Raw genomic sequence first — 20,822 nt, 5'->3', positions numbered from 1 at the left:
GAGGCGGTCATATGCAAACGACTGGTACGTCACTTCGTACCGTGACGTCACCTCGTACCATGGATCCACAACGAGCTGTATTTAGAGCTTGATTAAATAAATGCTTCGTTTATAATGGGGGGGGGGGGGGGCATCTTAAGCTATTAAACTTGCAGGAAGTTTTAATAATACATAGATCTCTTATATACCAAAAGATCAAGGCAAATTTGGTCTCATGTCATGACCCCTTTAAAAGTATAATGTAAAGTATAAAAAGCAAAGCATACTTTGAGATTAGCCTGGCTATTGACTATTTTCCTACAGTAATTTCCCTTTTACATCATATAATGTACATCATATGGTTAAGAACTTTTAGTAATAATCAAAATAATAGTTGACATTAAAGAAACTGCTGCTAATGAATTTCTCCTCTTCAGGGCGTGGAGTTTTCACCACTGGAGCTTTCTTCAGAGGGGATTTTGTTCTTGAATACAGAGGTGAACTTCTGAGTTCAGAGGAGAGTCTTGCTCGAACTGAACACTACACTGAAGCTGAGAACACGTTCCTGTTTGATTTTCAGTGGCATGGCAGAAATTGGTGGTGAGTAAAGAACTGTTGGATTGATGTAGTAGTGATGATAAAATATCTGGAACTGTAAAATACTCAGGGTGTGTTCATGCCTGTAGTTCTGTTCGCTTGGTTCGTTTGGTCCGGGTCTGCTTAGTGTTCAGATTGGCATTTCTATCGTCAAACCTGTTATGCTTGACCAGTTTGTCCTTTTTAGGGTCACATCTTCCTGTTTTTGGTTCGTTTATATGTCTCTGGTCCATGTTATGCTCATATTTCATTCAAACCGCACCAGAGTTTTTCTCTGTATTCCCTAAAGAGAACAAAATGGTTAAAGGGATAGTTCAGGATTTAGCATTAAGCTTTGTATTAGTAGAAAACCTGTAGTATTTTCGAATTACCATGCTTTCCACCCTCATATCCCCCTGAGACGAGAGATTTATGTATTTTTTGTCTGGAAAAAATCCTCCGATGAAGCAAAATTCGTCATTTTGCGTCATCGGAGGATTTTTTGGCCAGAGGCTAAAGACTACAGCCAGTAGTAGGGGCTGTCCCGCATGTTCTCAACCCGCCCATAGAGGGTGGGATCTCACTCACACAATGTACACATAGTGTCAGACATCTTTTTCTGGAAGCTAAGCTAGCAGGTTCTTGTTCTGTGGCGAAAGCTGAGTAGTAGGGGTTACCATCCTCTTTTTCCCGGACATGTCCGGCCGTCGATGTCCGGGATTCAGCTTTTGCTTTCTGCAGTCGCCATTCATTGTTTACATGCACACCTTTTGTTTCAATCTAACTGAATTCATTCCGATTGGTGAATCTGAATGTAGTGTTTACATGAAAGCTAAACAAGTGATCGGTTGATGTGCATTTTAACATTGCTAAGAAAATTTCGTCTCACAGGTGTCGCTCATCAGTAATCACGCCACCGGCCTCGCGCCGTTCTCCCGCGGCCCTCACTCGTCCTGCTCGCCACAGTAAACATGACTCGTGTCGTTCTCCCGCGGCCCTCACTCGTCCTGCTCGCCACAGTAAACATGACTCGTGTCGTTCTCCCGCGGCCCTCACTCGTCCTGCTCGCCACAGTAAACATGACTCGTGTCGTTCTCCCGCGGCCCTCACTCGTCCTGCTCGCCACAGTAAACATGACTCGTGTCGTTCTCCCGCGGCCCTCACTCGTCCTGCTCGCCACAGTAAACATGACTCGTGTCGTTCTCCCGCGGCCCTCACTCGTCCTGCTCGCCACAGTAAACATGACTCACACCGTTCTCCCGCTGCCCTCACTCGTCCTGCTCGCCACAGTAAACATGACTCGTGTCGTTCTCCCGCGGCCCTCACTCGTCCTGCTCGCCACAGTAAACATGACTCGTGTCGTTCTCCCGCGGCCCTCACTCGTCCTGCTCGCCACAGTAAACATGACTCGAGCCGTTCTCCCTCTGCCCTCACTCGTCCTGCTCGCCACAGTAAACATGACTCGTGCCGTTCTCCCGCGGCCCTCACTTGTCCTGCTCGCCACAGTAAACATGACTCGCGCCGTTCTCCCGCGGCCCTCACTCGTCCTGCTCGCCACATTAAACATGACTCGCGTCGTTCTCCCGCGGCCCTCACTCGTCCTGCTCGCCACAGTAAACATGACTCGCGCCGTTCTCCCGCGGCCCTCACTCGTCCTGATCGCCACAGTAAACATGACTCGTGCCGTTCTCCCGCGGCCCTCACTCGTCCTGCTCGCCACAGTAAACATGACTCGCGCGTTCTCCCGCGGCCCTCACTCGTCCTGCTCGCCACAGTAAACATGACTCGTGCCGTTCTCCCGCGGCCCTCACTCGTCCTGATCGCCACAGTAAACATGACTCGTGCCGTTCTCCCGCGGCCCTCACTCGTCCTGCTCGCCACAGTAAACATGACTCGTGCCGTTCTCCCGCGGCCCTCACTCGTCCTGCTCGCCACAGTAAACATGACTCGCGCCGTTCTCCCGCGGCCCTCACTCGTCCTGCTCGCCACAGTAAACATGACTCGTGCCGTTCTCCCGCGGCCCTCACTCGTCCTGCTCGCCACAGTAAACATGACTCGTGCCGTTCTCCCGCGGCCCTCACTCGTCCTGCTCGCCACAGTAAACATGACTCGTGCGTTCTCCCGCGGCCCTCACTCGTCCTGCTCGCCACAGTAAACATGACTCGTGCCGTTCTCCCGCGGCCCTCACTCGTCCTGCTCGCCACAGTAAACATGACTCGCGCGTTCTCCCGCGGCCCTCACTCGTCCTGCTCGCCACAGTAAACATGACTCGTGTCGTTCTCCCGCGGCCCTCACTCGTCCTGCTCGCCACAGTAAACATGACTCGCGTCGTTCTCCCGCGGCCCTCACTCGTCCTGCTCGCCACAGTAAACATGACTCGTGCCGTTCTCCCGCGGCCCTCACTCGTCCTGCTCGCCACAGTAAACATGACTCGCGCGTTCTCCCGCGGCCCTCACTCGTCCTGCTCGCCACAGTAAACATGACTCGTGTCGTTCTCCCGCGGCCCTCACTCGTCCTGCTCGCCACAGTAAACATGACTCGCGTCGTTCTCCCGCGGCCCTCACTCGTCCTGCTCGCCACAGTAAACATGACTCGCGCCGTTCTCCCGCGGCCCTCACTCGTCCTGCTCGCCACAGTAAACATGACTCGCGTCGTTCTCCCGCGGCTCTCACTCGTCCTGCTCGCCACAGTAAACATGACTCGCGCCGTTCTCCCGCGGCCCTCACTCGTCCTGCTTGCCACAGTAAACATGACTCGCGCCGTTCTCCCGCGGCCCTCACTCGTCCTGATCGCCACAGTAAACATGACTCGTGCCGTTCTCCCGCGGCCCTCACTCGTCCTGCTCGCCACAGTAAACATGACTCGTGCCGTTCTCCCGCGGCCCTCACTCGTCCTGATCGCCACAGTAAACATGACTCGTGCCGTTCTCCCGCGGCCCTCACTCGTCCTGCTCGCCACAGTAAACATGACTCGTGCCGTTCTCCCGCGGCCCTCACTCGTCCTGCTCGCCACAGTAAACATGACTCGTGCCGTTCTCCCGCGGCCCTCACTCGTCCTGCTCGCCACAGTAAACATGACTCGCGCGTTCTCCCGCGGCCCTCACTCGTCCTGCTCGCCACAGTAAACATGACTCGTGTCGTTCTCCCGCGGCCCTCACTCGTCCTGCTCGCCACAGTAAACATGACTCGCGTCGTTCTCCCGCGGCTCTCACTCGTCCTGCTCGCCACAGTAAACATAATGAATGGTGACTGTAGAACGCAAAAGCCGAATCCCGAACATTTTGGGCGATCTCAAAACACATTTTCGAACTCACTAGTAGCCTATACTTGTTGTTTAACTACTGCGCTCTGTTACCGGTAGGCGTGGCCTCCTAGGGCAGCGAAGCAAGTGCATTCTGGGAGTTGTTGTCTTTCATCCACATAAGCCAAAAATACATTTTCTGGCTTTTCTCAGTCTACAGTAGAAAGCTCCAAATTCAAAAATAATTTCACATTTCTTCTACATAAATGACCCATTGTAAATACATATTCATCTTCGCAGAGGTGAAGTATCCCTTTAATTTGAGATGGCTTTATCTGAGAGCTGAGAGGATGTTGCAGTACACTATCATATATATCAGTGGTTTTCAGACCCTCTCTGCAGATTCTGTATGTCTCCTTCACCAGACACACTCAGTTGAGTTCATAGAGCCGTGTTCTGATGATAAACTCCTCATCTGAATCAGCTGGATTAAAACACGAGACATACAGCATATGCAGAGCGGTGGGTTCCCAGGACTGGGGTTCAGAACCACTTATAGAAAATAACTGTACATTTCTATCATGTATACTAAGATTACAAGTATTGAGTGATAATTGGATGTCTTTATAGCATGGATGCATCTAAAGAAGACGGGTTGTCCTTGGGAAGACTTGTAAACGATCAGACCAGAAATCCTACTTGCAAAATGAGAACCGTTGAAGTGAGCAGAAAACCTCACCTGTGTCTCTTTGCTGTACGAGACATTCTACCAGGAGAAGAAATCACTTACAATTATGGAGACTCAGATTGGCCATGGCGAGTCAAGGTACTATCAAGAAAATGCTAAAGAGATTGATCAGTAATTCATGATAATCTTTTACTGTCATTCTGATTAGTTACCATGTGATTGTGGTCTCATATTTCTGAAGCCTTTAAATCAAGCATCAGCAGAATCCACTGATAAAAAGCCAGCCAGCAGTTTGGGCCCGCAGAAATCGGTAGGTCCACTTTAAAACATCTGTATCATTATATTATTGACTATTTCAGCTTAGAGATGTGTGTGAAAGAAATGATAGTTAAAGTGTAGGACAGCTAGAGAAATGAACATAAACAAGTTTTTCTGTCCTTCACAAATATTTCCTGCTTTCTTAGCCCCATTGTGCAGCTTCTCTTCCCTTTCCTGAATTGGACAAGGTGAACAGCAAGGGTCCACATAAGCTGTCAGGCAAAGCAAGAACATCAAGGAATAAAACGGTAACCATCTCATACATGCAGCAGCGATCTACTGATGTTTACTGCCAGCTAGTTAAAAGTGCAGTCAGTGATTTCTGATAAACACTGTTGATATTTAAAATCGACAGCCAAACAAACACACACCTCCCTTCATTGCTCCGCCCCCAAAATAATGAACAACACAGGCAACCAGTTGACTACAGGTGCATATCCACTTCATCCAGCACACGTGTGTAATAGTTGTGGCACGTTCGGATCATTTTACTGACTTGGATCTTTGAATCTCGTTCATCAAAATTAACAAATCTTTTTTCGAAAACCTTTTGTTCATTTCAGTAGAATGTATTTAAAATGGTAGCCAAATTCCCCAAACACATCAAATGTTGATCGCATTTAGAATAAGAAAAAAAGTGCGATGCAAGGAAAAGGCCAAATTATGAGAGACGGAAATGATTCATTAATTTATTTGGGTCTTCAGGCTATGCAGTCTGTTAGTTACCTCACCTCCCGATCTAAGCCGTTCGTTCATCCTGTGACATCCTCATAAACTTAACTTTGCAGTCTGTAGTACCGGATACGTACACGTTTCGAGTCTATCGACTTCGGGTTCAAGTCATTCGTTCATCACGTGGCAGCCCCATTGAGCTATGCAGTCTGTAGTACCGGATACGTACACGTTTCGAGTCTATCGACTTCGGGTTCAAGTCATTCGTTCATCACGTGGCAGCCCCATTGAGCTATGCAGTCAATACTGGATGCAGAATTGATTAGTTCATATTTTGAGTCTTCGAGGACTTGAGAGGTGAACTAATCATTTATCTTTCCAGTACTGACAGCATAGCCTCAATGGGACTGATGGGAAGAACGAAGGACCCAAAGACTCGAGTGATTTAACTAATCATTTCTGTTTCCAGTACAGAACCTATAGGATGTTGTGTGTGCGCAGTCAACACAAAATTAAAGAATCACTCTCTGAGACAACTCAGTAGTCACGAGTCATTAAAGATTGTTCAAAATGTCTATCACACAAACAAGCCCCCCCGTTGGACCCCATTGAAGTCACTATATGGAGAAACACCTGGAGTGTGTTCCTCAAAAACCTTCATTTCTTTTACACTGAAGAAAGAAAGACATGAACATCTTAGATGGTGTGATGATGGCGAGTAAATTATCAGGAAATTTTAATTCTGAAGTGAACTAATCATTTAAGTAGTTATTGGTTCAGAGTTTTAATGTCTGAACCAGTGTAACTATTAATTTGACTATTGTCACAATTTTGTTGTTTTTTATTTTATTAATGATCTTTGCTTTGAAGTGTGCAAAACACGTTTCTTTATTTTTTGTTTACCCCTACAGTGTGTTTGTTTTGTTTTATATGGGTGCCACAGTTTTCAATATTTTTAATGTCATTTTATTCTTGTTTAAGCTAAATATCTCTTTATATATCTGCAGAAGCGGTTTCAATCAAGACTGTTACAGTCATCCTCAGTCGCATCCATATCTGGTGCACCCTCTTCATCAGCACCCTGTGCTGTGTCCACCTCTATAATGGCCTCATCAACCTCATGCCCTCCTGCCCTGTCCTCATCAACATCAACACCTCCCACGTCACCTTCATCATCCTCGCCTGTGCAGCCTTCATCATCCTCGCCTGTGCAGCCTTCATCATCCTCGCCTGTGCAGCCTTCATCATCCTCGCCTGTGCAGCCTTCATCATCCTCGCCTGTGCAGCCTTCATCATCCTCGCCTGGGCAGCCTTCATCAGCCTCGCCTGGGCAGCCTTCATCATCCTCGCCTGTGCAGCCTTCATCAGCCTCGCCTGGGCAGCCTTCATCAGCCTTGCCTGGGCAGCCTTCATCATCCTCGCCTGGGCAGCCTTCATCAGCCTCGCCTGGGCAGCCTTCATCAGCCTCGCCTGGGCAGCCTTCATCATCCTCGCCTGGGCAGCCTTCATCAGCCTCGCCTGGGCAGCCTTCATCAGCCTCGCCTGGGCAGCCTTCATCAGCCTCGCCTGGGCAGCCTTCATCATCCTCGCCTGTGCAGCCTTCATCAGCCTCGCCTGGGCAGCCTTCATCAGCCTGGCCTGGGCAGCCTTCATCATCCTCGCCTGGGCAGCCTTCATCAGCCTCGCCTGTGCAGCCTTCATCATCCTCGCCTGTGCAGCCTTCATCAGCCTCGCCTGGGCAGCCTTCATCATCCTCGCCTGTGAAGCCTTCATCAGCCTCGTCTGTGCAGCCTTCATCAGCCTCGCCTGGGCAGCCTTCATCATCCTCGCCTAGGCAGCCTTCATCAGCCTCGCCTGTGCAGCCTTCATCAGCCTCACCTGGGCAGCCTTCATCAGCCTCGCCTGGGCAGCCTTCATCAGCCTCGCCTGGGCAGCCTTCATCAGCCTCGCCTGGGCAGCCTTCATCATCCTCGCCTGTGCAGCCTTCATCAGCCTCGCCTGGGCAGCCTTCATCAGCCTCGCCTGGGCAGCCTTCATCAGCCTCGCCTGGGCAGCCTTCATCATCCTCGCCTGTGCAGCCTTCATCAGCCTCGCCTGGGCAGCCTTCATCATCCTCGCCTGGGCAGCCTTCATCAGCCTCGTCTGTGCAGCCTTCATCAGCCTCGCCTGGGCAGCCTTCATCAGCCTCGCCTGTGCAGCCTTCATCAGCCTCGCCTGTGCAGCCTTCATCAGCCTCGCCTGGGCAGCCTTCATCATCCTCGCCTGTGCAGCCTTCATCAGCCTCGTCTGTGCAGCCTTCATCAGCCTCGCCTGGGCAGCCTTCATCAGCCTCGCCTGGGCAGCCTTCATCAGCCTCGCCTGGGCAGCCTTCATCAGCCTGGCCTGGGCAGCCTTCATCAGCCTCGCCTGTGCAGCCTTCATCAGCCTCGCCTGTGCAGCCTTCATCAGCCTCGCCTGGGCAGCCTTCATCATCCTCGCCTGGGCAGCCTTCATCAGCCTCGCCTGGGCAGCCTTCATCAGCCTCGTCTGTGCAGCCTTCATCATCCTCGCCTGGGCAGCCTTCATCATCCTCGCCTGGGCAGCCTTCATCATCCTCGCCTGGGCAGCCTTCATCATCCTCGCCTGGGCAGCCTTCATCATCCTCGCCTGTGCAGCCTTCATCAGCCTCGCCTGGGCAGCCTTCATCATCCTCGCCTGGGCAGCCTTCATCAGCCTGGCCTGGGCAGCCTTCATCAGCCTGGCCTGGGCAGCCTTCATCATCCTCGCCTGTGCAGCCTTCATCATCCTCACCTGGGCAGCCTTCATCAGCCTCGCCTGGGCAGCCTTCATCAGCCTCGCCTGGGCAGCCTTCATCAGCCTGGCCTGTGCAGCCTTCATCAGCCTCGCCTGTGCAGCCTTCATCAGCCTCGCCTGTGCAGCCTTCATCAGCCTCGCCTGTGCAGCCTTCATCATCCTCGCCTGTGAAGCCCTCATCGCCTTATGCGCAGCATTCATCATCCTCATCCTCGCCTGCTCCACCCTTATCTTCACCTTGTGCTGTGTCAACACCAGTGGTTCACTCATCACAGGTGTCTGAGACACTCTCATGGGAGGTGGGTAGATTCATTTGCTGAATTATTGGGATGGTCGGGGTGTATTGCACTGGTAGAACTAACAATAGATTATATGAAATTATATATCATTTATATTGGTTTGTATTCATCCTCTTCCAGATATCCTCTTTAAGGCCATCAAGAAAAAGACAGGTATGTGACTTGCCATGTGATACTTTATATGCAATTTTTTTTTGCATAATTATGAATTGGCTTGCATAATAGTATCCGCAATATGATGAAACGTAATGTTACAGCAACCACTGCCTTGAGTAAGTGTTAAATTCTCTCATTCAGTATTCCGGAAGTTCCGTCTGTGACACAGACTACAGCGATGTCACAGACTACAGCGATGTTGACTACATACCAAAAATCAGCTCCGATGAATCGGATGGTAGTTCTTCTGGACATGACATGGTCAAAAGTGCTTTGATACATCCAACATCTCCCAACGAGGCAGGTAGTTCATCTGATCAATTTATGACCGCACCATCACCAAAAAAGATGAAATGCCAATCTAAAGAGACAAACACTTTGTCTGGTGAAAAGACTTTTATTCAGTCAATGCCATCACCAAAGCAGGAACGCAAGGCGTACAACAAGAAGCAGTATTGCCTTTATTGCTCTAAGCCATATTCAAAAATGGCAAGACACCTTGAATTTGTCCATCGCAACGAAGTGGGGGTTGTAAAGGCAATAGCATTTCCAAAACATTCCAAAGAAAGACAAGTCCAGTTAAACCTCCTTAGAAAAAGGGGCAACTTTGCCCACAACACAGATGTGGTGAGACAAGGACATGGGGAGATGATTGCCTGCTACCGTCCAAAAAATAGACAAAGAGCCAAAGAATTTATTCACTGCATTTACTGCCAAGGGCTTTACAACAAGCATAGCCTTTGGAAGCATATCAAAAACTGTCCCCTTAAACCTAAAGAGGATGATGCCCAGGGCAGGAAAAGAGTTCGATCTCTGTGTGCTTTAAACACACCAGTTGGCTTAGAAGTGAGCAAAGGTTTCAAGAAAATACTGTCCTTTATGAACTATGATGAAGTTTCGCGTGTAGTTCATACTGACAGATGCATCATGCAGCTGGGGGAGCACATGTTCAACAGGATGGGGTCTGATGTGACCAAACATGACTACATCAGACAGAAGATGAGAGAAGTAGGCAGACTTCTTCTTGAAGCAAGGAAGATTACCCCACTGAGAACAATGGTAGACTTCTTCATACCAGCAAACTTCAAACATGTCATAGCAGCTGTTAAAGTTTTATGTGGCTACAATGAAGAGAAAAACTCCTACCGCATTCCTTCTTTAGCTCTCAAACTTGGGCATTCTTTAAACAAGGTCTGTAGCATTGTTGAGAGCAATGCCATGATGTATGGAGATCATGATCGTGCTGAATGCGCCCGAGACTTCAGGAAAATACACCAGGCAAGGTGGAATGAGTACATTTCTGCTGGTGCTATAACTACATTGAAAGAAGCCAAGTGGAACACACCACAGATCATTCCTTTCACTCAGGATGTCAAAGTCCTGCACACACATCTTGAAAAGAAACACGATGGGCTCCTAAGTAAGCTCAGAACTTGCCCTTCTGCTGACAGCTACTCTGCTCTAGCCAAGGTCACACTGTCCCAGGTCATCCTGTTCAACCGAAGGAGAGAAGGTGAGGTATCCCGGATGCTTTTGTCAGCTTTTAAAAGTAGGGATTCTTCTGAGCTACACAAAGACATTGCCATCTGTCTGTCTGAGTTTGAGAGGAAGCTGTGTCTGCACTTCACAAGAGTTGAGATCCGGGGTAAACGAGGCAGAAAGGTTCCTGTGCTCCTCAAGCCTTCCATGGTTTCTGCCATGGAGCTGCTCGTTGAAACGCGGGAGCTTTGTGGTGTTCCAGCAGAGAATCCCTTTATGTTTGCCAGATGTGGAGCAATGTCAGCCTACAGAGGTGGAGAGTGCATCAACAAAGCTGCTTGCGAATGTGGCATAAAGAACCCTGAAGCACTGTCATCAACTAGGCTCAGGAAACACATAGCAACCATGTCTAAAATTCTTAACCTTGATGAGAATGAAGCAGACCAACTGGCTGATTTCCTTGGTCACGATATCAGAATCCACAGACAGTATTACCGGTTACCAGAGGGAACACTGCAGCTGGCAAAAATGAGTAAAGTCCTAATGGCCATGGAGAAAGGAACACTGTCTGACTACAAAGGAAAGAAACTTGATGACATTGAAATTGACCCAAATGGTATGAGTATATTTAGTCTGTGTGTATCTGTGCTGTACTTATTTGCAAAACACATCATGTCACAGATACTAAGTATAAGCAATATAGTGTTAATTTTATTGTCATTTAATTATTTAGAGCAACTTGAGGCCCAAGGTGATTCCATGTCAAGTGATGAGGAGGACTACAGTGACCTATCTCAGACAACAGCACCAGCAGAGACTGATCGACCTGTTCAACCTGTTCAATCTGATCAACCTGTTCAACCTGTTCAATCTGATCAATCTGTTTCACAGGTGGATCAATGTAAGAAAAATCTCTAAACTGCACAAACAACAATAATCAAATAAACATGAATTAGCTCCAAGCAGCAATATCCAGCCAAATTCAAATAATCAACACATGAGGACACAATCTTGATTTGGTCTTTACTCACCGATTTAGTTGTAATGAGAATTTACTTTTTAACTATTTCATAGGTTCTTCACACGCTCCAAAAAAGAAATGGGAGGACAGTGAGGTAAAAGCAGTAGAGAGACACATGATGAAGTTCATCAAGACATGCAAAGTTCCTGGTAAGCAAGACTGTGAAAGATGCATTCACGCAGAGCCAGAAGCTTTGAAGCAGCGAACATGGACTGGTGTGAAAAATTATGTGCGGAACAGGATCACGACTCTTAAAAGAAAGGGTGGTTTGTAGGGAGCCATCAACACTTCAACACTTTGCATATTATGCTCTTTTTGTAAGAAATTGAGCTTAATTAAAAGAAATGAGGATAAAGGTGTAGAAATATTCTGAGGATGGAATGAAACAGAATATAAAGTGAAAAGTTAGAGTATAAGAAAGCTAATGAAGAAGTAGAGGATAGTAATATAGTCTAATTTCATTTATTCAGTTTTCTTTGTTCAGTTGCAATGAAGTTGGATGGAATGTCATGTTAAACTTTTTGATATTTCTGTTATAGAGGGAGGAGAGAATGTAAAGATGATAAAGTGAAGAGTGATTAGCTGTGTTGGACATGGGCTGTGGCTGGATGTAACCGATCGGTGAGAGTTGCCGTGTGGAGGCGGGAGGAGCTGAAAACTGAGACGTGAGTTTGACACTTTCTGCTTCCCGTAGTGACGCTTGCGCTGTGTTTGCATACTTTACCACAGCTGAAGTGGAATAAATGCATTATTTGCCAAATACACCGATATTTCAGAGACATTTTGATTCAATACATGTACTGCTTAATACAGCGTCTGTTTGTACAAGAATATAGTTCAACATAAGCCTAAATCCCAATGAAGTGGGGTCTACATTGTATCAGTTTTATTTTGATAACCATGACAATATAACATCGCGACTACATGAAAAGAGCTTTCACTGTTATAAAAAACAGATTTGTGCGGTGGATTCGGCAAATCGTGGATCAGTTGTGTCGTCATCAGAGCTCGTGAGTCGCTCTGGAGAAAGTGCTCTGGCTGAGTCCTGCTCTCGAATCGCTCTCGCCGTACTCTGAGACCATACGTCACAGTCACGGGGCGTCGCTGTCTGAAGCCGTACACAAGCTCTAACCGTCATGCACTGCTCAAGTCAGCCGTCTGTGCAGCGCTGTCCAACAAGTTCAACAAGCATAAAGCTCTCCTCCCTCTTTACATCATCTTTATATTCTCCTCCCTCTTTACATCCCCTTTACATTCTCCTCCCTCTTTACATCTGTAAAGTAAAGGGGATGTAAAGAGAAGGAGTGAATGTAAAGAGGAGAGAATGTAAAGAGGATGTAAAGAGGGAGGAGAGAATGTAAAGAGGATGTAAAGAGGGAGGAGAGAATGTAAAGAGGATGTAAAGAGGGAGGAGAGAATGTAAAGGGGATGTAAAGAGGGAGGAGAGAATGTAAAGGGGGTGTAAAGAGGGAGGAGAGAATGTAAAGAGGAGAGAATGTAAAGAGGATGTAAAGAGGGAGGAGAGAATGTAAAGAGGGAGGAGAGAATGTAAAGGGGATGTAAAGAGGAGGAGTGAATGTAAAGAGAGAATGTAAAGAGGATGTAAAGAGGGAGGAGAGAATGTAAAGAGGATGTAAAGAGGGAGGAGAGAATGTAAAGAGGATGTAAAGAGGGAGGAGAGAATGTAAAGGGGGTGTAAAGAGGAGGAGTGAATGTAAAGAGGAGAGAATGTAAAGAGGATGTAAAGAGGGAGGAGAGAATGTAAAGAGGATGTAAAGAGGGAGGAGAGAATGTAAAGAGGATGTAAAGAGGGAGGAGAGAATGTAAAGGGGATGTAAAGAGGGAGGAGAGAATGTAAAGGGGGTGTAAAGAGGGAGGAGAGAATGTAAAGAGGGAGGAGAGAATGTAAAGGGAATGTAAAGAGGGAGGAGATAATGTAAAGGATGTAAAGAGGGAGGAGAGAATGTAAAGGGAATGTAAAGAGGGAGGAGATAATGTAAAGGATGTAAAGAGGGAGGAGAGAATGTAAAGGGAATGTAAAGAGGGAGGAGATAATGTAAAGGATGTAAAGAGGGAGGAGAGAATGTAAAGGGAATGTAAAGAGGGAGGAGAGAATGTAATGGATGTAAAGAGGGAGGAGAGAATGTAAAGAGGAAGGAGAGAATGTAAAGAGGGAGGAGATAATGTAAAGGATGTAAAGAGGGAGGAGAGAATGTAAAGAGGGAGGAGAGAATGTAAAGAGGGAGGAGATAATGTAAAGGATGTAAAGAGGGAGGAGAGACTGTAAAGAGGGAGGAGAGAATGTAAAGAGCATGTAAAGAGGGAGGAGAGAATGTAAAGGGGATGTAAAGAGGGAGGAGAGAATGTAAAGAGGGAGGAGAGAAGAGAATGTAAAGAGGGAGGAGAGAATGTAAAGGGGATGTAAAGAGGGAGGAGAGAATGTAAAGAGGGAGGAGAGAATGTAAAGGGGATGTAAAGAGGGAGGAGAGAATGTAAAGAGGGAGGAGAGAATGTAAAGGATGTAAAGAGGGAGGAGAGAATGTAAAGGATGTAAAGAGGGAGGAGAGAATGTAAAGGATGTAAAGAGGGAGGAGAGAATGTAAAGGGGATGTAAAGAGGGAGGAGAGAATGTAAAGAGGGAGAAGAGAATGTAAAGAGGGAGGAGAGAATGTAAAGAGGGAGGAGATAATGTAAAGGGGATGTAAAGAGGGAGGAGAGAATGTAAAGGGGATGTAAAGAGGGAGGAGAGAATGTAAAGAGGGAGGAGAGATTGTAAAGAGGGAGGAGAGAATGTAAAGGATGTAAAGAGGGAGGAGAGAATGTAAAGAGGGAGGAGAGAATGTAAAGAGGATGTAAAGAGGGAGGAGAGAATGTAAAGAGGATGTAAAGAGGGAGGAGAGGATGTGAAGAGGGAGGAGAGAATGTAAAGAGGGAGAAGAGAATGTAAAGAGGGAGGAGAGAATGTAAAGGGGATGTAAAGAGGGAGGAGAGAATGTAAAGAGGGAGAAGAGGATGTAAAGAGGGATGAGAATGTAAAGGGGATGTAAAGAGGGAGGAGAGAATGTAAAGAGGGAGGAGAGAATGTAAAGAGGGAGGAGAGAATGTAAAGAGGGAGAAGAGAATGTAAAGCGGGAGGAGAGAATGTAAAGAGGGAGGAGATAATATAAAGAGGATGTAAAGAGGGAGGAGAGAATGTAAAGAGGGAGGAGGGAACGTAAAGAGGGAGGAGAGAATGTAAAGAGGATGTAAAGAGGGAGGAGAGAATGTAAAGAGGATGTAAAGAGGGAGGAGAGAATGTAAAGAGGGAGGAGAGAATGTAAAGAGGGAGAAGAGAATGTAAAGAGGGAGGAGAGAATGTAAAGGGGATGTAAAGAGGGAGGAGAGAATGTAAAGAGGGAGGAGAGAATGTAAAGAGGGAGGAGAGAATGTAAAGAGGGAGGAGAGAATGTAAAGAGGGGGGAGAGAATGTAAAGAGGGAGAAGAGAATGTAAAGAGGGAGGAGAGAATGTAAAGAGGGAGGAGATAATGTAAAGAGGATGTAAAGAGGGAGGAGAGAATGAATGTAAAGAGGGAGGAGAGAATGTAAAGAGGGAGGAGAGAATGTAAAGGGGGATGAGAATGTAAAGGGGATGTAAAGAGGGAGGAGAGAATGTAAAGAGGGAGGAGAGAATGTAAAGAGGGAGGAGAGAATGTAAAGAGGGAGGAGAGAATGTAAAGAGGGAGAAGAGAATGTAAAGAGGGAGGAGAGAATGTAAAGAGGGAGGAGATAATATAAAGAGAATGTAAAGAGGGAGGAGAGAATGTAAAGAGGGAGGAGAGAATATAAAGAGAATGTAAAGAGGGAGGAGAGGATGTAAAGAGGGAGGAGAGAATGTAAAGGGGATGTAAAGAGGGAGGAGAGAATGTAAAGAGGGAGAAGAGGATGTAAAGAGGGATGAGAATGTAAAGGGGATGTAAAGAGGGAGGAGAGAATGTAAAGAGGGAGGAGAGAATGTAAAGAGGGAGGAGAGAATGTAAAGAGGGAGGAGAGAATGTAAAGAGGGAGAAGAGAATGTAAAGAGGGAGGAGAGAATATAAAGAGGATGTAAAGAGGGAGGAGAGAATGTAAAGAGGGAGGAGAGAATGTAAAGAGGATGTAAAGAGGGAGGAGAGAATGAATGTAAAGAGGGAGGAGAGAATGTAAAGAGGGAGGAGAGAATGTAAAGAGGGAGGAGAGAATGTAAAGAGGGAGGAGAGAATGTAAAGAGGGAGGAGAGAATGTAAAGAGGGAGAAGAGAATGTAAAGAGGGAGGAGAGAATGTAAAGAGGGAGGAGATAATATAAAGAGGATGTAAAGAGGGAGGAGAGAATTTAAAGAGGGAGGAGAGAATGTAAAGAGGATGTAAAGAGGGAGGAGAGAATGTAAAGAGGGGGGAAAGAATGTAAAGAGGGAGGAGAGAATGTAAAGGGGATGTGAAGAGGGAGGAGAGAATGTAAAGGGGATGTAAAGAGGGAGGAGAGAATGTAAAGGGGATGTGAAGAGGGAGGAGAGAATGTAAAGGGGATGTAAAGAGGGAGGAGAGAATGTAAAAGATGTAAAGAGGGAGGAGAATGTAAAGGGGATGTAAAGAGGGAGGAGAATATAAAGATGATGTAAAGAGGGAGGAGAGCTTTATGCTTGTTGAACTTGTTGGACAGCGCTGCACAGACGGCTGACTTGAGCAGTGCATGACGGTTAGAGCTTGTGTACGGCTTCAGACAGCGACGCCCCGTGACTGTGACGTATGGTCTCAGAGTACGGCGAGAGCGATTCGAGAGCAGGACTCAGCCAGAGCAGTTTCTCCAGAGCGACTCACGAGCTCTGATGACGACACAACTGATCCACGATTTGCCGAATCCACCGCACAAATCTGTTTTTTATAACAGTGAAAGCTCTTTTCATGTAGTCGCGATGTTATATTGTCATGGTTATCAAAATAAAACTGATACAATGTAGACCCCACTTCATTGGGATTTAGGCTTATGTTGAACTATATTCTTGTACAAACAGACGCTGTATTAAGCAGTACATGTATTGAATCAAAATGTCTCTGAAATATCGGTGTATTTGGCAAATAATGCATTTATTCCACTTCAGCTGTGGTAAAGTATGCAAACACAGCGCAAGCGTCACTACGGGAAGCAGAAAGAGTCAAACTCACGTCTCAGTTTTCAGCTCCTCCCGCCTCCACACGGCAACTCTCACCGATCGGTTACATCCAGCCACAGCCCATGTCCAACACAGCTAATGTAAAGGATGAAAGAGGGAGGAGTGAAGGTAAAGAGGGAGGAAATGGGGAGGAGTGAAGGTAAAGAGGATGGAAAAGAGGGAGGAGTGAAGGTAAACAGGTTGAAAAGAGGGAGGAGTGAAGGTAAACAGGTTGAAAAGAGGGAGGAGTAAAGGTAAAGAGGATGGAAAAGAGGGAGGATTGAAGGTAAAGAGGGAGAAAATGGGGGAGGAGTGAAGGTAAAGAGGATGGAAAAGAGGGAGGAGTGAAGGTAAAGAGGGAGAAAAGAGGGAGGAGTGAAGGTAAAGAGGATGGAAAAGAGGGAGGAGTGAAGGTAAAGAGGGAGAAAATGGGGGAGGAGTGAAGGTAAAGAGGATGGAAAAGAGGGAGGAGTGAAGGTAAAGAGGGAGAAAAGAGGGAGGAGTGAAGGTAAAGAGGATGGAAAAGAGGGAGGAGTGAAGGTAAAGAGGGAGAAAATGGGGGAGGAGTGAAGGTAAAGAGGATGGAAAAGAGGGAGGAGTGAAGGTAAAGAGGGAGAAAATGGGGAGGAGTGAAGGTAAAGAGGATGGAAAAGAGGGAGGAGTGAAGGTAAAGAGGTTGAAAAGAGGGAGGAGTGAAGGTAAAGAGGGAGGAGTGAAGGTAAAGGAGGAGGTAGAGATTTTGATGGGTGGATGGAGGAAATATCGAGGATGGTTGTGCACTGAGAATCATTCCCACCTCCAAGTTAATTGATTTTTCATTGTTCTTTTTTTTTTTTTTTATGTTTTTGAATTTCTGTCATTAACTGCAATGTGTACTTTCAACACAATGTGTTCAAGACTGTTAATATTAAAGAGTCATTTAATTGGAGTGTGTGTCACTCGAGTCCCCAAAGAGTCATTTAATCGGAGTGTGTGTGTCTCTCAAGTCCCCAAAGAGTCATTTACTTGGAGTGTGTGTCTCTCAAGTCCCGAAAGAGTCATTTAATCGGAGTGTGTGTGTCTCTCAAGTCCCCAAAGAGTCATTTAATCGGAGTGTGTGTGTCTCTCAAGTCCCCAAAGAGTCATTTAATCGGAGTGTGTGTGTGTGTGTGTGTGTCTCTCAAGTCCCCAAAGAGTCATTTAATCGGAGTGTGTGTGTCTCTCAAGTCCCCAAAGAATCATTTAATCAGAGTGTGTGTGTGTGTCTCTCAAGTCCCCAAAGAGTCATTTAATCGGAGTGTGTGTGTGTGTCTCTCAAGTCCCCAAAGAGTCATTTAATCGGAGTGTGTGTGTCTCTCAAGTCCCCAAAGAGTCATTTAATCGGAGTGTGTGTGTGTCTCTCAAGTCCCCAAAGAGTCATTTAATCGGAGTGTGTGTGTCTCTCAAGTCCCCAAAGAGTCATTTAATCGGAGTGTGTGTGTGTCTCTCAAGTCCCCAAAGAATCATTTAATCGGAGTGTGTGTGTCTCTCAAGTCCCCAAAGAGTCATTTAATCGGAGTGTGTGTGTCTCTCAAGTCCCCAAAGAGTCATTTAATCGGAGTGTGTGTGTCTCTCAAGTCCCCAAAGAGTCATTTAATCGGAGTGTGTGTGTGTCTATCAAGTCCCCAAAGAGTCATTTAATTGAAGTGTGTGTTTTTTTTGTTTGTTTTTTGGACAATTACTACACTTTACAGAAGAACATGACTAATGTGTTAAAGCCCCAGTGAGTTAGCCTGGCTCCGCCCTCCTACGCACTTCCGCTCAATTTTATTTTCCTTCAGTACTACGTCTGGGATTGTGCTGTAGACTTTGGTTTCCAGAAATAATTTTTTTACCGGTCCAATCAGCGAACAGAGGGAGTGGCTGAGAACGATGACGTTGATGTAGCGCGTCAGTTTGAGTTGGAGTTCAGTAATGGCAGCGGAGAAAGACGTGAGAAAATCTATTCGGTCCGTTGTTGCAAAACTGCCGAATATCCAGAAGTTAAAGCCGGAGCAAGATCAATGTTTGCTAAGTGTTGTTGGTGGCCATGATGTTGTGGCCCTCCTCCCCAAGGGGTTCGGGAAAAGTTTAATTTTCCAGCTCACTCCGCTAGTGGTGAATGAGTTAGCTAAGGCGAACGATAGGATGCAAAGCCGATAGTTGTTGTCGTCTCCTCTTGTTGCACTAATGGAGGACCAAGTGAGGGAGGCAGAAAGGTTAGGAGTTGGTGCTGGGCAGCTCGGCGTGCACGATGATCACTGTACAGCATTTGCGGCAGATCCGAAACGACCGCAGCGGCGTATTGTTAATGATTACACCCAGCTTCGACAGTTGACTGAATACATCACTGTCCTTAGTGTCAAATAAACATTTAGAATTTAGAATTGTTCCTTGAACTCTTAAATTCGATGAACAAAACATGCAGCTCTCGTTGACAGACATCTTATTCTAAACATAATCCTCTGATCATTCGGACTTGTTTTTTTATTGCTTAAAACAATACACAAGTAATAACAGAAAACATAATACAAAAACAAACAAAAAATAATAATAAAAACAAAACAAAAATAAAACAGTAGGAGGATAATATAAAATAAACATGAACAAGTTAAGAGAATTACATGACACTGAAAAAGGAAAATAATTACAAACAGTTAATGTTTTTAAGGCTTTTTTTGTTCTCAGACAACTTAATTGAAAAGAGGTATTTTTAAAATTCTTTCACAAATATAAGAAAGAGAGGTTTAGCATTTAGATATTTAGATTTATGAATATGGAATTCGGACTTGTTGTTTCCAGCCGGTTACGGCGCATGACATACGTCACGACCACACGTTAGCGATTGGCTATGGCAGATCCTGAGTGACGCTGGGCAGATCCAATAGTTTTGAACTTTAACAGAGAACCCGCCTACAAGGAAGTAAACGTTTCTCAATGGAGCGAGGCCAGACTCTCTGTACAAATGAAATGTACGAGAGTCTGGTAGAACCAGGCTACCAGTGAGTAGCCAAAGACTCAAGATGTTTTTGTGATAATGATTATTTTGCAGTCGATGCTAAATTAACTAGAGGGATGCAGGCCGTGGTCTTAGAAAAACTATTTAGGCTATATATATATATATTAGTTTGCGTGCCGTGTGCTCGGCTGCTTGCTGTGTTGTGATCGTAATTATACGATCACGCGAGAGAGAAAGTAGATGTGTGCAGTTTCAGCCGTCCTCCTCTGATTGTGATGTGATCGAAATAACAAACAAAACAATTTTGTAAAATGATATATGAATCATTTTTATTTTATCATATATCATTTTACAAAACTTTTTTGTGCATGTGCTCCCGCACACACAATTTCAGTCACAACACGCAGTCAGAGGATGCGCTGAAACATCAGCTCGCGATGCTGTTCCCTTCATTCATAACTCGGACTGAGAAGGATAGGCTATATTTGTGTAAATAGTTGTGCAACTGCGCAAACTTTATGAAGTTTAATGTTTGGGTTCCAGGGGAATTTATGACTGTTTCACCTTTTCAACCTCATCAAAGTTTCGTAATTAGTAAGTTCTGTGCTTTTTCTCTTTTTTTTCTTGTGTGCTGACTGATGAGGGGCCGATGTGCCTTGGTGAAACGGTGTTTGTACATGTAGCTTATTTTTTTAATTATCGTGGCAAGCAATCATAAAATACAGCATATTGCACAAAAAAAAAGCAATTTACTGAGAAACGGACCTCGGGTTTGGGTCGGGCTCAGGCTTAAAATATAACCGTAATGTTCGGGTCAGGTTAAATGATTTCGGGTACGGGCCGGGTTTGGGCTTAAGTTTAAAGCCTGTGCTGACCTCTACTTCAGGCACATAACTTGTAAAATTTCAGCAATTATTAAATGACTTCTGTAGAGCTGTTTTACAGTTGAAATAGAATTGAGCTGAATAATGACACTATTGTCTTCAGTTCCATCTTTGGTTCTCTCTGATAGTCAATCAATCAAATACAGTCAAATGAATAATATTTCTGAATGTTAATTGTCATTCCCCAACTGAGCAGTGAAGGACACTTCATCTCAAGCTACAAATCAGACAAAAATGTTGGCTACCCATTTTCTGTGATCTTGACGAAATAAAAATAAAAATAAAAAACTGTTTACTCACTAAATATATACCATCTCAACAAAGTCCTGATATTATACCTTTACCAGAATCTGTGTATCACCATGGTCCTCAAAGTATGACTTAACCAGAGTCTGTGTATCACCATGGTCCTCAAAGTATGACTTGATCAGAGTTTGTGTTTAATGTCCCCAAAATGGACATAAAAAATACTGTCCCTAAAGTGAAGGCAAAATGTCAGGTCTTTAAGGAAGACTTTTATTAATAAAATCAAGTGATAAGTGTGATGACAGCTTCTCCAGAAGTGCAGTCATGTCTTTCTTTTGTCTCTAGACC

General features: G+C 45.7%; 1 protein-coding gene across 1 annotated transcript in view; it reads left to right on the top strand.

Moving 5' to 3' along the window:
• rigi (RNA sensor RIG-I) overlaps window positions 1-20,822 on the top strand; it is a 62,507-nt gene that overhangs the window by 30,384 nt on the left and 11,301 nt on the right. The window lies entirely within an intron of this gene.

Source organism: Rhinichthys klamathensis, unplaced genomic scaffold (assembly GCF_029890125.1).
Source record: "Rhinichthys klamathensis goyatoka isolate OS25496 unplaced genomic scaffold, OSU_Roscu_1.1 h1tg000454l_1, whole genome shotgun sequence".
NCBI classification, from domain to species: Eukaryota; Metazoa; Chordata; class Actinopteri; order Cypriniformes; family Leuciscidae; genus Rhinichthys; species Rhinichthys klamathensis.
Note: the sequence above shows the minus strand (reverse complement) of the source record. Positions and strands in the feature narration are given on the sequence as shown.